This window comes from Bombus huntii, chromosome 1 (genome assembly GCF_024542735.1).
Source record: "Bombus huntii isolate Logan2020A chromosome 1, iyBomHunt1.1, whole genome shotgun sequence".
In the NCBI taxonomy this organism is placed as follows: Eukaryota; Metazoa; Arthropoda; class Insecta; order Hymenoptera; family Apidae; genus Bombus; species Bombus huntii.
The window spans coordinates 24,599,000-24,616,157 of NC_066238.1; the positions used below are offsets into that span (position 1 = coordinate 24,599,000).

The following is a 17,158-nucleotide window of genomic DNA, read 5'->3' on the forward strand; positions in this document are numbered from 1 at the left end:
ATTGATAATAATATCGATCAAAATTTAGATATTTTGCGATTCAAGCGTCAATTCTCATATGCAGCGAGGATATTGTCTATTACGGTGACCGTATACGATTAAAGCTCAATATTTTGTGATGTAATTATTACGACAATATTATCGATTATGTATGGGTCTCTATAGGTATCCGTGTGTAACACTTTGAAAAGTCGAACAGACGGAATGCTCGTGACAGGAACCTTCGTTTAAGCAACGGGCTCGAGCAACGTATATGCAAACGCGATTCGATTAACTTAATTACAGGAATCACGAAATCTGTTAGTCCAACAGGGCTCGGGGTCTATTCATGGCAGCTCGAGCAAGCGGTCCTTTGAATATGGTCGATGGAACACGTGGTGTAAAATTCGCCGGCTTTCCACTAGCAGGCTTCGGAGGAGGGTGCAGAGCCGACGGAAGCTGCCAGTGGTTACCCAGCAAAGCCTCCAATCGATACAGCTTCCCTTTACGTCCTACGCCCTACGCCCCTTTCGTTTGGGTGTGGTAGTGGTGCTACTATCGGGCTACCTGTTAGATATGCTACGTGTATACATTTTATTTTGTTTGGTCCGTCGACGTTTAGAATGTTTATGCACCCATTTTGCACAATTCGGTTATAATATTATGAAATTTTGGAAATGTCAGTTTCACAGCCAGTGCCGTATTGTGAAATTGTACAAGTTATAAAAGCTATAAACTATTAGTATTAGCGGGTCCTTTCCCATAATTGGTACAATTTTCATACGAAAATACATGACATTTTTTAGAAGCAAAATTTCTTGCACGGTTCAACTAATATTATTTTTGAGCTTTTATAGGCTACAGATAACGAATTATTGATATCAATAGATCGTTTTGCACAATGGGGACAATTTTGATAATAAGGTGAACAAATTTTGTGTAAGTAACTTTTACAACTTAACAATTGTTCGTATTATAAAATTATAGAAATATCATTGTATCTTATAATCGCGAAATTATATAAGTCAATGATTTATATTGCTTGTTACTTGCCATAGTAAACTATTGTACGAGAGAGTTTTGACATCGTAAATTTTCTATACCGCAACACGTTCATTACTAGTATCACATATATACAATGTACATGTACAATGTACGACCTAAGATTAATTTAGATTTAATTTTGAGCTGCACAATATGGTACTGTGCAAAATCGTGAGTCGTCCATGATAGTGATCTTTTAGTAACAACTAATTATATTTTTAGGAGATATTTGCAAATGGAGACTCAAACTGGAATTTTATTATATCGTTAATAGGGATAGAAATCGAGATAAAAGGTTTCTGAAAATATAAAAGACATACAAGTATAGTATGTACTATAAAATAGATTAAATAAAATAGTGTATTATATACAATGCAATGTTGTAAAAATTTTTGCAAAAAGAAAAAGGAGTCAGAAATACAACTACATGATATCTGGACACTTTTGACAGTCACTTGTGACATGGTGTATCTTTATAGTATTTGCAATGGGTAATTTGAATTTTTGTTTTCTCTTATAAATTTCATGTTTACTTGTTGGTTAAGTTAATGTATACTAAAGAATAGAAATATTTATGAAGAAGATACTAAATTGATCTTAGCACGTAACGATATTAATAAATAATATTATAATAAATAATTATAATAAATAATGCTACTAAATAACAAATAAATAATAACTAATAAACGACAAATCAATAATTACATAAAAATTAAAAAATCGAGAAAGCAAAATGTTTCGGTTCAAACCTAAATTTCTTCAGTTGATCCAATGTTGCTATAGTTGATCCAAGTGCGAAGAATAATGTTAGTTTCATTGTAATCGCATCTTGTTGCAGCAAAATATGTTTATAGGGGTGGAAGCTTCGGACCTTGGTGGAAGCTATTTGGAAGATATATCTTACTTTTTGGAATTTTAGCGTAGCATTGTTCAAGGAAGTTGTCAACTTTCAAGATAATAAATAACAGGTTTATAAATTTATAACATATCGTAAGCAGTTTTAGGAAAGTTTTGTTGAGAATATATTGCCCATTTTTCTCTTTCCCTTTCACTTTTCACTTCGCCTTATTATATTATCTCCTTGGCAATGAAAGAGAGCAGAGAGCAGTCCCACTAATGAACTGTGACAAAAATTTCCATATATCCAAAATTACCTTTTCTAGAAAGCGCAGGGTTTTTTACAACGTACTTTCGTAGATTGCAAAAATCAGAATTCATGGAATTTATGGAATTTTGGAGAAACAAACGCATGATTTGTTACTAATTTTAGTAACTATTAGAGTTACTTTAACCTTAATGTTAAGTTTCTTACGTCTCTTGGGTCATTTTTGACCCAATAGTGATTTATATTGTTAACAATTTTTTTAAATATGAGAAAAAGATAAAAAATTATCGTTGATATACACTTCTTATACCAATTTCATGATAATAATTTTTCTTGAAATGTCACAAACTTTTTGTTTATTACAAGAGCGATGTTGGAATATACAAATTTGAATAGATCACGCAAATTCAGCAGAATGAAACCGTTATATGCTTCAAATCCCTCTTTATAATGATCGAGTTAATCAAAATTTGCAGGGTGGTTGGTAACTGGTGGTACAAGCGGAAAGGGGGTGATTCTACGCGAAAAAAGAAGTCGAAAATATAGAATAAAAATTTTTCGTTCGAGGCTTTGTTTTCGAGAAAATCGACTTTGAATTTTCGCTCGGTACGCGTGCACTTTAGCGCGTCTCGTTATAAGGGATTTCACTGTAGATCGTTGTCTCGATTAACGTTATTTTTTTAATTTTTTAAATTTTTATTCTATATTTTCGACTTCTTTTTTCGCGTAGAATCACCCCCTCCCCGCTTGTACCACCTGTTACCAACCACCCTGTATAACTCGCATGGCGATATTATGTAACGTATAAATGTAGATTATGTAAAGTATCTACCTCTAAGGTATAATTCTTTCGTATGGAGCGTGAATTGGATGTAAAGAGAAAGTTTTGTACGCCCATAGGAGATTCAATAAAATATTATTGCAAGATCTAATCTTAATGTTTCCTATAACAATTCAATCTACTAATCGGTTAAGGATCAATGTTGTATTATCGCAACGGGTTTATTACATTGTCTTTTACAATGCACTTAAAATTTCAAGAATTTGATTAGTATATTTTTCGTTATTATTTCTTCGAAGTCCTACAATTTGATTAAATTTGAAGAAATTGAAGTATCTTACAGTACCGTGATGAACTACTTCTTTCAAATTATAAAAACTCTTTCCGTACCTCCGATTGGTATAATGGGCTTCTGTAATGTATCCATTATTGTAATACATTTTATAACTCGATGAAACAGTTAGTTATTTCTTATTAATATTACTGTTGAGAATTGTGGATCTTTGAAGCCGAAATAATGTTACAGGAACACTAAATTTACACTTGGGATTAATATTAGAATAGTAATATATTTATTTTATGGACGATTTCTTATATATTCATCGATACACACTTGCACGCGTCTCAGCGCTTTCTTCTATACCCGACTGTTAACCGACTGGATAGTTTACATTCATCCACCTCATTACCTCCACACACTGATACCCACATACAAGCATCTCTATTACGCATTTAACCCAGTCTAGCACAGAAAATGATACATATCTCAATAGTTACATTTACGCAACTTTTACACGTTATTACATTGCCTGGTCCTCAATGGTCAAATTAATATTTTATCTTACGATCAGCATTTGCGAATGTGCAAGATAGGTATACTTGTGAAATGAATAATCAATTGGTTTACTATATGGCAGTATAAATTCATATATTACACGCAGCATTTTTGTTCAACCTCGAAATAACAAAAAATGGAACTCACTATTATTTTATAACTTTCAATGTTCGACATTGCGGCAGTTAACCACGAATATACCTTTGAAACACGTTAACCACATAAAATTAATTCCGGGCATTGCAGTGCGGATTCGTAAAACATACGAAGCAAACCCCATGAAATTCGATTTTCAACGTTTAAAACCAACATTTTGTAAATCTGATTGTCCCGAATTCTCTCGTGTATCACAATCTATCGAATATTCCAGTCCCATCGCGGCACTCGTTCTTCCCCTGTATCAACTGCTATATGCGACAGTATCCACCAGAATTTCCACTCGAACACAACGATAACATAATATCATAAAAAAGCAGTACACGCTCCTATACACAGTGACGAGCAAAAGTGTAAACACACTCTGCTGATTTTATGGAAAAGGCGATAATACGACTAATTTTCCAAGTGATCGGTAAAGATTAGGTAACAGTAACTACAAGCTGCGTCTGATTAACGAAATGTAATAGTTCATTTTCATTAACATTAATAATGTACAGAACATTTTACAAAAATGGACATCTCGAACCGTGTTTACAGTTTTGCACTTTAATTATACTCGTCGAATTAAGGTTTCAACCTAGTATTTCGTCCACTTTCCTTTACTTTTTTTAATGCTTTTAATCTACGAGGCGTACTGTCAATTAAATTTTTAATTATTTGTGGTTCTATATCGTACCATTCCTGTTATGTTTTTTCCCATAATTCATGAACACTTGAAGGTGGATTATTACATTTTGCCAGCCTTCTTTTCAAAATGGACCATAAATTTTCGATCGGATTCATACGCGGATTTTGTGCTGGCCACTTCATCACAGAAAATTTTTGATTTTCTAGCCAGGTTTTAACTATTTTTGCAATATGCTTAGGATCCTCGTCTTATTGAGATACTACTTCACGTTCATTATATCCAATAGAATTAACTACAGAACGTAAATTGCTTTGTAGAATGGTCAAATAATGCTCTTTTCGCATTATACCTTCGATTCGAACTAAGAGACCAACGCCTCTGTGAGTAAAGCAACCCCAACACATAATTGAGTCACCTCCAAACTTTATAGTTTGTTTTATATCACCTGGTTGATCGTTATTCTCGGATGAAGTCCAATACCAGGACCTTCCGTCGGATTCGAATCTGTTAATTTTTGTTTCGTCACTCCATATAACTCTTTTCCAATCCTCGGTCGTCCATTCTTTGTAGGTGTCAACAAATTGTTTTCGTAATTTAATATTTTTGTTTGAAAGAACTGGTTTACTTTCTTTTTCCTTCGCTCGTAAACAAATTCTCTTTAAAGAGCGACGCGAATGGTCCATTCGCTAGCACTTATTTCGATTTGCTGAGCAGCAATTTTTGGTGTTTTGTAACTATCCGACCGAGTACAGTGTGCAATTTCACGTGCTGCTCTATCCGAAATAAGTCGCGGTCTACCGTTTTGTGAAGAAATTGGTGCACTAACATACCTTTCTCTTATTCTTGCAACTATCGCATGACTGACACCATATTTTTCTGCAATTTGCAGCAACGACAAACCTTTATCACGCAAACAAATAATACTGTTCTTTTTATCTTCACTAAGTGGCTTCATCTTGGATTAAGCATATCAAACTGAAAAGTCATCTAACAATGGTGTGGAACAGTTGATTGCGAAACAGTGGACAATCAGTGCTTATTGCCAGTTTCGTTTCCCTGACATTTACACGCTATCATAAGCGTTTCTGACGAAACGTGCAAAACTGTAAACATTGTTTCAAAACACAATTACTATAAAATATTCTGTACATTATTAATGTTAATGAAAATGAACTATCACATTTCGTTAATCAGACGTAGCTTGTAGTTACCGTTACCTAATCTTTACCGATCACTTGAAAAATTAGTCGCAGTATCGCCTTTTACATAAAATCAGCGGAGTATGTTTACACTTTTGCTGGTCACTGTATACAGTGACTGTGTATGCAAGGTCGTTGTATTTATTATACCATTTACACAATATTAATCAATCAGATCCGAGTACATGTAGCAAATTTTGTATCATTTAGTAGTACTTTTATACGTATAATTACAAACATTTGATACTACGAGAATGTACGACAGAGGTATGGAATCTTATAAAAAAATATTTCACTAGAAAATAACCATTACTGGCGCATACCAATGTACTGGCAATACTTTTTGCAGCCACTGTACATATTTCAATTTTGTACAATCACGTTTCGGCCCGTAATTGCAATTTCACCACGACGCGTTTTACGGCTGTTTCCTGAGCGACATATTTCCACTGGATCAATGAGCACATGTAAATTCTAGCGATGGATTCGAGTAGATTCAAACACTTCTTAGGTATTTGAAAAATATTAACAGCATTAGTTATACGCAGACTGATATTATCCAGTTAAACTAATATAGTCTTGACCATCGAATGAAAATCACTCGGAACTATCAATATTTTTCATATCTTCGTTTGGGAAACTTGACCGAGTTCTAAGAACAAAATCTATTGTTTGCTAAGGTGTTATATAGTGTTTATACACGTGCCTTTCAACAATTTGTGTTTTTCCCTCATTGCAGGTTATACCCTTTCCAATATGTTCCACCTGCATCAAGGTATTACGTTTTTATTACTTTGCGAAACATTCTGTACCTTGTATTTAAATTTTAATGACAGAACTTTCATATCCGCGTACATGCGTGATTTTACTAGGTTTCAGACATTTTCAGTGATGTGGAAATAAGACATACTTAATAATTAGAAGAACTAAGATCAGTTTGCCACTTATCTGACATAGTATACGTGTAGATACAGACATATGTTTCGGTGTTATGTTATGTGTTAATTCGGTGACCAGAGACGATGAATTATTATATTTATTATTATTTATTTTAGTCCGTGCCTTTCGGCTTTGGACGACTTCCAGATTACATCTCTTACATTGTCTTTGCTTATATTTAACGCTTATCCTTCTTTGGCTTTTGCTTCCTTGCTGTGCTCCCTCTCTGTCGTTCCTCCCCCTCTTCCGTTGCTCTTCTCTTCACTATTATCGCTTTCAGATGAATCATTATAAATGAATTATTATAGTAATTATGAATTATTATACTATACTGTTAAATAATTATTATACCGTAAATTGTTACAAACTGAACATCAGGTAATGAATTTGATCCTGATTTAAGTTGCACATTGAACTTGATCCTATCGGTAGCAGACTGATGCAGATGCGTGTGTTAATTACTCTCCAAAGGGTAAAGCGCGTTGTAGTAGGGTTTTTGAATGGGGAATCAGTCGCGCGGAATGAATCGCATTTCATGCAACAATCGAATGAAAGATATTGCTACACAAAGGCTAGGGGTGAATGCATATTTACGGACAAACGACGAAATATTGGCGTATCAGTGAAATCGTCGGTTACTATCCGATCGATTCGATCACCGATGCATCTTTCAATATTGGTAATTACGCCAGTGCATGGGGATAACGGTTCCCTGCATCTAATTTTCTCCTTAAATGATCCCAGTGCCGTCGCGTGACGTCTCATTGTAACGCTATCGGGGGTTTTGGAATTTATGGTGGGGAAATTTGTCGAATTGTTTGCGTATGTTCGATGAATCAAATTTTTTCTTAAATTTCAGTTTCGTTGATCTTTTCTGGTGTACTAACAGAGCTGATGTTTCTTATGGGAAACAGTTAAGTTAAATACATTAAAAATAACCCTTAAATACGTAATACGTATTACTATTTAATAATATAAATTATATTTTCTGATGTAGGTATCAATGCTTACTGTGTGTGTACAGTGTGTACAAAGCTTATTGTGTACGTCAATGTATTCATATCGGCAGGATATAAAATATCAACGCGCGTATATAAATGAATAAACGGTGAGTTCGTTTGAAAATAGATTACTTTTCGTTTTATAATTTTTGCATGCTGTGAATCAAATATCTTTCTTCATGTGTGAGTATAGGATATTATTACGTTAATGGTATAAATAATTAAACAAGTAACTGGTAAAAGAAATAATTTATTGTATTTTCACAATAATCAGTTTGCGATTTATTGACTAATTCTTTTAAAAATTGCTTTCTCTATGGATTTGCGTTCTATAGGCTGATTTAAAAATGTTTTATCATATTTGCAAAGGTGATGCATTTGAAAGTTAGAGAATGACAGATGATAATTAAAAAGAAGATGGGATAAAATTTTGTCTCGCAAGTTTTCAATCCAGATTGAAACTAGAATTCTCAACTTTGTTGGCAGATACAATGAATTGAAGATTATCGATTATCAGTAACTCATTGATACTAGATTTGATTAAAACTGGGTTCTGGAAACGATATTGTTCATGAGATAGCCTCATTTGACGTGTTAAAATTACTCATTCCAAGATATTCTCATCTTATGAAAAAGTAATCAAAGAACGTAGCAAAGAACGAACTAGTTCTAAGTTACTCAAATAAAATAAAATAAAATCTAAAATTGTAAATGTTAATTAAAATTTCATCTTGAAATAACTTTGAAAACGTATCAGAACGTGCTACTTTTATATTTACTTTTGATCGATTAAACACGCTTTACAAAATAATTTCCTGGAATAATTATAATTTTTATCGAATTCAAATATTATTATGATAGAGCTTTCATAGTTCTACATTCGTCATTTCTGCTTAGTTATATTATTTCCATTGAATTATTATGAACCGATGTCGCTTTATAGAAGATTTTTATACATTCAAATATTATACGCGTATCATGCAAAGGTATATAATATATCGAAAATAAGATAACCACTATAATATTTAATAAATATGACAGATGTAACAGATATTCAGTTAGGTTTCATTCCTTCAATTATGTCTATAAAAATAGACATTTTCATTAATATCCAAATTCTATTAATTACATAATATATATGCACAGTATTTCAAGAAATATCCTACTATGAGGATAATAGAATATTTACACGAGAGAACAGTTTGGACAGTGTAATAGGAAGTTCAAATAGTAGCATACGGCCTACTGCTTATTGTAGATCCAATAATAATAGCCAAATGTAATCACATACAATAATCACATACATAATACAATAGGTACCTTCTACAAGTTAATAGGTAAGAATAATGTATTTAATGCGATATTAATTATAAACTTGAAAGCGGTATTGTTATTATTACCATTAGTATTTAACGATCATTTTAAGACTACATATAAAACTTAATTGCTTGCGCACAAATACATAGAAAATTGCTAACGTCGTTAAGTTGTCAAGAGTCGATGTAGCTTTTCGCATGTATAAAACGTAAGTTTTGTACACTGCGTAGAATATGTTAACACCACCGTATTATCCATTTTTACGAGCAGGTTATAATGAGATTCTCTCTTTTATGACTATACCTGGCACGATTTTCCTATGTGATATGGAAGCCAAAGTCGGTCTTTGATTTATAATTAGGGAAACTAGATAGTCGTCTAGAATTCTAAAATGTAAAGATCCTGCTTAATTTACTATTAATCTCATTGACTTATTAAGGATTATGTCATTTTCGATTATTTCTATCAAATTATATTAACGAATTGTTTTTCAAAAATTGTGATTAGAATTACAATGAAAGAATATAACGAATGCTAATTTATTTTAAGATAAGTATTGTTTACAGTTAAGATTTTTTAACCTGCTGGAAATTAACATATATACCTTAACATAGATTAAACACTAATGGTTACTAATATACAAATTTCCTCTTTTTCATTTTAATGTATGGAATCGTTTAGTAGATAAAAGGGATGGTATCGGTATCCTCGAGGATATCATATCTGCATAACGCGTTCATGTTTGCGAGAATGGATATCGTTAAATATGACGCTGCAGTAAAAATGGTGCATCATCGTTTTCGTAATGAGATTACATACATACTTCCTCATTGTTTGATTTTTAACATCTGCAAAGGATATGTTGAATATGCATCTTTATGCTGTGAAAGTTGAGCAAATATCGTAATATTAATTATAATTAATAGGACAGAAGGGAAAAATTAATCTATTCTTTCTTGCTATTATAAAATTTGCTATTATAAGTTTCATTTAATTTTAGTTGGCGATTAAACATCGATATTAAAAAGAATATTTCTTCTGGGAAATGCAAAAGTATGAAAGTATATTAATTTATATTCACACTGATGCAATTTATTTCTATGTATATCACCTATAAGAATGTCGTTTAATTATTGATTTGATGGAGTGTCTAGACGTCAATTATCGATCTTATCATGTTATTAATCTGCTCTTAATTAAAACCAATCGCAATATTTGATTTGACAATTTCATTCAAATATTAATGGATTTTAAATCACTGATTGAATTCAATTAAAGTTCTAATACTATACCTATTATGTATGCGTACAGTACCAGTCATAGCTTAGGTATTAGTTACTTAAATATTAATGAAACTTAAAGCACTGATTGAATTTAGTTAACATCTTAATGCGATACATATCATGTATGTATACAGTATGTGTGTATAAGTCACAACTTAAAAATAATTCGTATTGAATAAATATTTAAAATTGAATATTTAAATAATTATATATTTTGGTAATTATTTACAAAGCCGACGACGTTACCGATTTCAATAATCTTGGAATATGTTGTCAAGGTCAACATTCTGAACAACTTTTTCCTATACGCGTTACCGTCGCTTGACTTTGCTTTCCGAGATATTCGCAAAAGTTTGTCCCGATAGCAGTATGATTTTAATAATCGGATAGTCGCTTTCTTCAACATCGTAGCCGAAGTGTTTCTAATTTCGAACAACTACATCATAATATAAAGCTCAGTATGAATTACATTTGATTTATTATTTTATATCTTGACTTATTTCACTGTTGAGTTACCCACGGGCCCACGGCGCGATCGAATATCTAACTCAAGCCTAATCCATCGATTTTTCTTTCTTACGTAAGTTGGAAATGATTATCGAAAATAGACACCGTGAAGCGTCCATCTATGACGGAATGAAGTAATCGTAACGTAAATGGAATTGAAGTTCATTGCAAATATCTGGGAAACTAAAACCGTGCGACGTGTATAGAACGTGTATAGGAACTGGTAGTACAAGCGGAAAGGGGGTGATTCTACGCGAAAAAAGAAGTCGAAAATATAGAATAAAAATTTTAAAAATTAAAAAAATAACATCAATCGAGACAACGATCTACAGTGAGATCCGTTATAACGAGACGTGATAAAGTGCACGCGTACCGAGCGAAAATTCAAAGTCGATTTTCTCGAAAACAAAGCCTCAAACGAAAAATTTTTATTCTATATTTTCGACTTCTTTTTTCGCGTAGAATCACCCCCCCCCCCCCCTTTCGCTTGTACCACCAGTTACCAACCACCCTGTATATTCGACGGTTTCAACAATGAGCAATCTCGTCCATTAAACCTCACCGATCAATCATCCTCTACGCATAAATCTCTACATAAATAATTACTTGTAGTCTTCTATATATAAAGCTTAGATAGATACAAGATTTGTAGTATTTATTTAAAAATTTTCACTTCAAATACATTAGAACTATTGCAGTTATTATAAAGAAGATAGGGAGGGATGGGGAGAGGGAAAGAGAGAGAGAGAGAGAGAGAGAAAGAGAGAGAGAGAGAGAAGGAGACTATTTATAGTACGATATATAATAGTAATATACTACCATATATTATTATTTGAAGAGATATAGTTATTAGCAATATTAGAACTGGATTCTGCTGTAATATAATTTCATATATTTGTGCCAATTCTTATATTTAATTCATATTATTACTAATTTTATTATTGTTGCTATTTAATACATTCTGACATTATAATATAATAGCGAGTGATTTTTCCAGTTTTTACATTTTTGCTTTCTTGCATATTATATATAATATTGGTTTTAACTGTAAAATATCTACACATAAAATGAAATAATATTCGTATGTAATGTTTGATACTGAAACCTGATTCAGAAACTGTTCGTCCCTAAAAAATTCTATTTTTACGAGAAAAAGCGATAACTTGCATAAATCAGAAAATCAATTCGAATTACATTTATAATTTAAAACGTATATCTTGAAATATTAAAACATATTCATTGGAAATTTCCATACAAATTTATAATAAAATAAACTGGATTTTCAACAAATTTCATTAACATTTTCCATGTTTATTTCCTTAGAATGTTAAAATAAACCCATCAATAATTCGATAATTTATTAGCATACACAGAAATACCGTGCCAAACATTTCGAACGATGCGAATAAAAAATTCCAATTTTCACCAAACATTTTCCAATAACCAACCACGGATTATCCTATCAGGCGTTCCATTTTTCAAGCGATTTTGCACTTTGAAGGGCTTCAGATGATCGTGGGTGGCAGAATGCGCTCGACGTATAGCCTCGGCCTGCGTGCCAATTGATTGACGTGATTGTCAAATGCAGTGGCAATGGGAATAAGGTGATTAGTAGTGTGTCATTCAACGTGAATAATTGTGCCGCGATGTACATCGAATGATCATTTGGATTGAACATTAATTAGGTACATGGTTAGGAATGTATAACTAAGCGGTCAGGCTTTGTATAACTTTCACGAAATATCAATGTATATGCTATATACATACACATACACATATGCATTCTTGATAATAAATTCATGCTATTAGGTTGCTTCACGTGAAATGTCGTGTTCTCAAATGAGATTGTAACCATGGCATTAAAATAATTGTCACACGATTCTTAACACTTTTCTCAACAATTGATAAGTTTCGTTAATTTTTTATGATATATGTTATTACGAGTGTTGTAGAAGTGTGAATAATGTTTAATGAATAATGTACACTATATTCCACATATGTATATTCTGTTACTGACAATATCAGCGTGCAAATATGCAGTATACCTATTTTTATTTTTAAAGAAAATTGTTTTACGTGACTATATTCTAATTAATTTGTAATTTTAATATGTTTAATTATAATTCGTAATATTTAGATTCTAATTTGTAACTAAGTTTTATATTATTATTATGATATAATATGTTATTACACTACTACACGCACGCACACAGTAATATTATATTATGTCAACTTAGACATATATAAATATTAGATATAGTTTTGTAATTAGGATTTTTATCTTTTACGTTTTATATTAATTCGTTTTATGCAAGATTTCTTTTTTATAAGTATCAATATTATGTATTGTATAAATACAAGATTTGTACTTATACAATATATATTATACAAGAATACATATAATACATATGCATAATACATATTTACAATAAAAGAACATATAAAAATATTAATCTTATGTGAATTTCTCAGTCATGGGGTGACACATTTATTTCTCCTATAAAACTTTGTCAATATATATTATAAGTGTAAGTAAGGAGGAAAAGACGTGATATAATATAATTTATGTAACTCCTATATGACGTTATTTCTTTTCCGTAATTTCTTACCAAAATATAAGAAGGAAAATATGAAATACGAACACAATAGATTTGCAGTTACCACAATATAATGATATAATATAATGAAACCATGATATAAGAAGAATACATTGACAATGAGTATAATTATTAGCTATTAACAATAGATTATTAGAGATAAGATATTCATCTTTCCTGTTAATAGATAGAACATTGACAAGACTAAAAAATTGAATTTATTACTTTATTTCTCAGTAAATCAATCATCAATTCTTCATGTCCGTTCACTATATGCGCGTTAATTCTTGTTTGACATACTCTTTCTTTGAATGTTCTTTAGATACGTAGAAGTCAGTTAGCTTCAGATTGAATAATCTTGAAGATCAAAGTGTCATTTTTGTTAATACAGTTATCTGTTGCACTGTCATGCTAAAATAGTGATATTTCTGATATTTTACGAATTAATAAGAACATATAAGTTCACCTAAATCTGGTCTCTCAATCTCTATTAAAATTTATCCCTAATCTCTACTTGTTTTACGTACACACTGTTTTATGTGATTCCATAAATAAAAATCAAGCGCTGTTAAATCCACTATCCCAGGAGGCTAAGCAATTGATTGAAGGTTGAGGGTATTGGCGCTTAAGAAAATAGCACACGTTTCTCCCAAAATCAATTGAAGTAACATTGTGTTAAAATTATGCGAATGTATATACAGGGCGATTGGTAACTGGTGGTACAAGAGGAAGGGGGGTGATTCTATGCGAAAAAAGAAGTCGAAAATATAGAATAAAAGAAATTTTTTTTTTCTTTAATTTTTCCATCGAGTCAACGATCTACAGTGAGATCCGTTATAACGTACCGCACGCGTACCGAGCGAAAATTCAAAGTCGATTTTCTCGAAAACAAAGCCTCGAACGAAAAATGTTTATTCTATATTTTTGACTTCTTTTTTCGCGTAGAATCGCCCCCTTTCCGCTTATACCACCAGTTACCAACCCTGTATATATTATGCGAAATTGTGCTACCTAAGTTCCATGTAAAGATATTACTGACACTGTTTTCTTTTTTACTTCATCTTACATATTATAAATAAATAACCTCTTCCTAGTTTTTTATAGCCACTGTGCATTTAAAAAAACATCGGTACTCTAAATCTACCGCTGGACCTCAATTACATTTCGCCCTCGAGTTTCTCGGAAATAAATAAATCCTCGTATCCCAGTTAATGAAATTCGTGTTTACAACAGAATATTACCCCGGTTGCTATTTATTACTAAATCTCATGCTATCGCCTATATATAGGGTGTTCAGTAATTGGTGATGTAACCCAGCAATGGATGGTCGCTTATGAAAGTCAAACATGTAGAATCAAATTTTTGTTGCATATGAGATTTCGTCCCCCCCCCCTCCCCCCCCGCCGCCAAAAAAACGATTTTGAAAGTCGCGTAACATGGAGATGGAAAGAAGTTTGGAGAGACGACACAGAGGCAAGAGAGGTACTGCTCTCATCGCTCACCGTCACGCGATGTTACATTGTCTTATTTCTACATGTCACACTTTCGATCAATACGAATGTTTAACGTTGAGTCTGTTAAAAACAACCAATCAGATCCGCATTCCTTACAGAGGACTTCTTGCTTGTACATACCAACTGTATATTTCAACTCGACCAACTTCTGTTTTTATTCATGTTTGCGTTTTTATGTTTCATATCATTATCATCGTTATTGTTATCATATTTTCTGTCGATTTATACTATTAGTTTCTTTTCTTTTATTTAATCCGGATGGTTTCACAGGGAAGGCTAATGCTAAATATGTATTATTTTCGTACAATAATTTTATCATTGGAGTGTCGACCAGGGTATTTCACACACAGTTGTGCTCTTCGAACTATTATAAATTATTATACAATCTTCATAGCATATTATTTATATCTGTTATCCGTTGGACAAGAAGAACAATCGTCACTTTTAGTTCTTCCATGCACCTGCTATCTTTAAAATACGCTTTTCGTTTAATAGAACGTTATAAAGAACAGTAAGATCAAATATAGAGTCAGTAGGTAGGCGTACGGTGTATTGAGTAGATTTTCAAAATCGTTTATCTCGTATGTAGAAATGTTGTTCTATATTTCCAACACTTCTTCATGAGCAAGCATTCTCGATTTGTACCTTCGGTTACTGGACATCGTGTACAATTATACTTCTGTACTCTATAACACGATGGTAATCGCGGGAGTAACTGTACTCTCATTGATAGCACAAAATATTTATGGCGAACAAATATCTTGAAGAGCCAACAGTGGTTTTTCTTTTCACGTAGCTTCTACCTGTGGCTTCTGCCGATATTCGTTGTCTTCTTTCCTCCCCTGGGAGCACTGTCCCGAGCTTAAGGCGGGCGGTACATTGTGAAAGGTTAACGCGATTTATGAGTATAACACTCACAGAATTTTAACGTGGTTCCCCACGAGACACCCAATCACCGGGCACTTTTTCGCCATCCCGACCAGCCAAACGGGATTAACTGGCAATCAGTGCAAGAACTGAAGCGCAGAGCATGATTATCTATTATCTTTTTCTTCTGCCGACACCTTGCGGATATTCGATGTACACACTTCGGTGTTAAGAAAAAGTAGCTAGGGGATTCACAGGCCTCCGCTGTTTGAAGAGTTCAAGAAGAGTATCGTGGATAATATAAGTACAGTGGCTCGCAAAAGTATTCGTGATCTTTTGCTTCCTTGAGGCTAAGGTACTTTGACCTATTTGGAAATAGTTAATTCTTTCGTTATGAAAGAAAACATATGTACGTTAGATTAATTAGAAAGTTCCAAGGTTTTCAATCTTTGAAATGAAACAGATCAATTTTAGAAATCAAGATTTAAGTGAATTTTTTATTAGTTCGTCTTCGATATAATATTCATTATAACTTATGACTTATCTGATAATTCATTGATGCATTCGTATAGTTCCTTGCCTGAATTTGGTAAACTGAAACTTTTCTTGAAATAATTGTTCTGAATAAACTATTTAGTCTATATAATGTTATAGTATTTGAATACATCGTACAATGGTAGATAAACAAAAAAAGATTTAAAAAGTATCGACGTATAAACTTTTCTTAATAAATTAAGTATTAATTAAGTATATTAATTAGTTAAGTAAATTAAGTATATAGGTTATAGAGAATAGCCGAGTGTATTATCTTTCTGAGTTCTTTGTGAGTTGTAATATAGAAAATTATAGCTTATCGCATTACAAGCGATAATTACATTTAATTATTTATAACACCACAATTTTATATTCTAGACTCGTCATATTAGGAAAAATTCTTTCAGATTCTTCCCCTATTTGAAGTCTAAGTTGATCAGATTAATTATAACTCTTTGAATCACTGCTTTTATTACTTACTCGTCATTATAAATATACAAATAAAAGAATAATGTTACATATTGTAGACAAATATAATATTAAGTATATTATTAAAAATCATACGATAAAATTATCTTGTGATCGCCTCTCTGTCAAAATATCTGCAATATCTAATAAATGTAGATAATACACAAAATTCAATATATCAACATATACATATTGACAAAAGAAGGAAAATATATTTTCCGCAGTAACGTTAACAAAGCCAGCATCGTATTCAACTGGTTGCATATTTCCTTTTATTCGTTAATATATAAAATACATTGAAACATCGAAGTAGACTTCAAGGGAATCGACTCTAGTTGCATCACGCATGAAAGTACAGAGAAATTCACACTTTGGTAAGCTGTCCTTTCGAATAAGCGTCG

At 32.2% G+C, this 17,158-nt stretch overlaps 1 protein-coding gene across 5 annotated transcripts in view; it reads left to right on the plus strand.

Annotated features, from left to right (window-relative positions):
* The window catches only part of LOC126866628 (RYamide receptor-like), a 369,792-nt gene that overhangs the window by 63,539 nt on the left and 289,095 nt on the right, over positions 1–17,158 (plus strand). The window contains exon 1 of one of the 5 annotated variants that reach the window (XM_050620490.1): positions 7,666–7,777. The exons of the other annotated variants lie outside the window; for them this stretch is intronic. The gene's annotated coding sequence lies outside the window, so the exon portion shown is untranslated. Of the gene's footprint in view, positions 1–7,665; positions 7,778–17,158 lie in introns of those variants that run through there. 5 annotated transcript variants of the gene reach the window in all.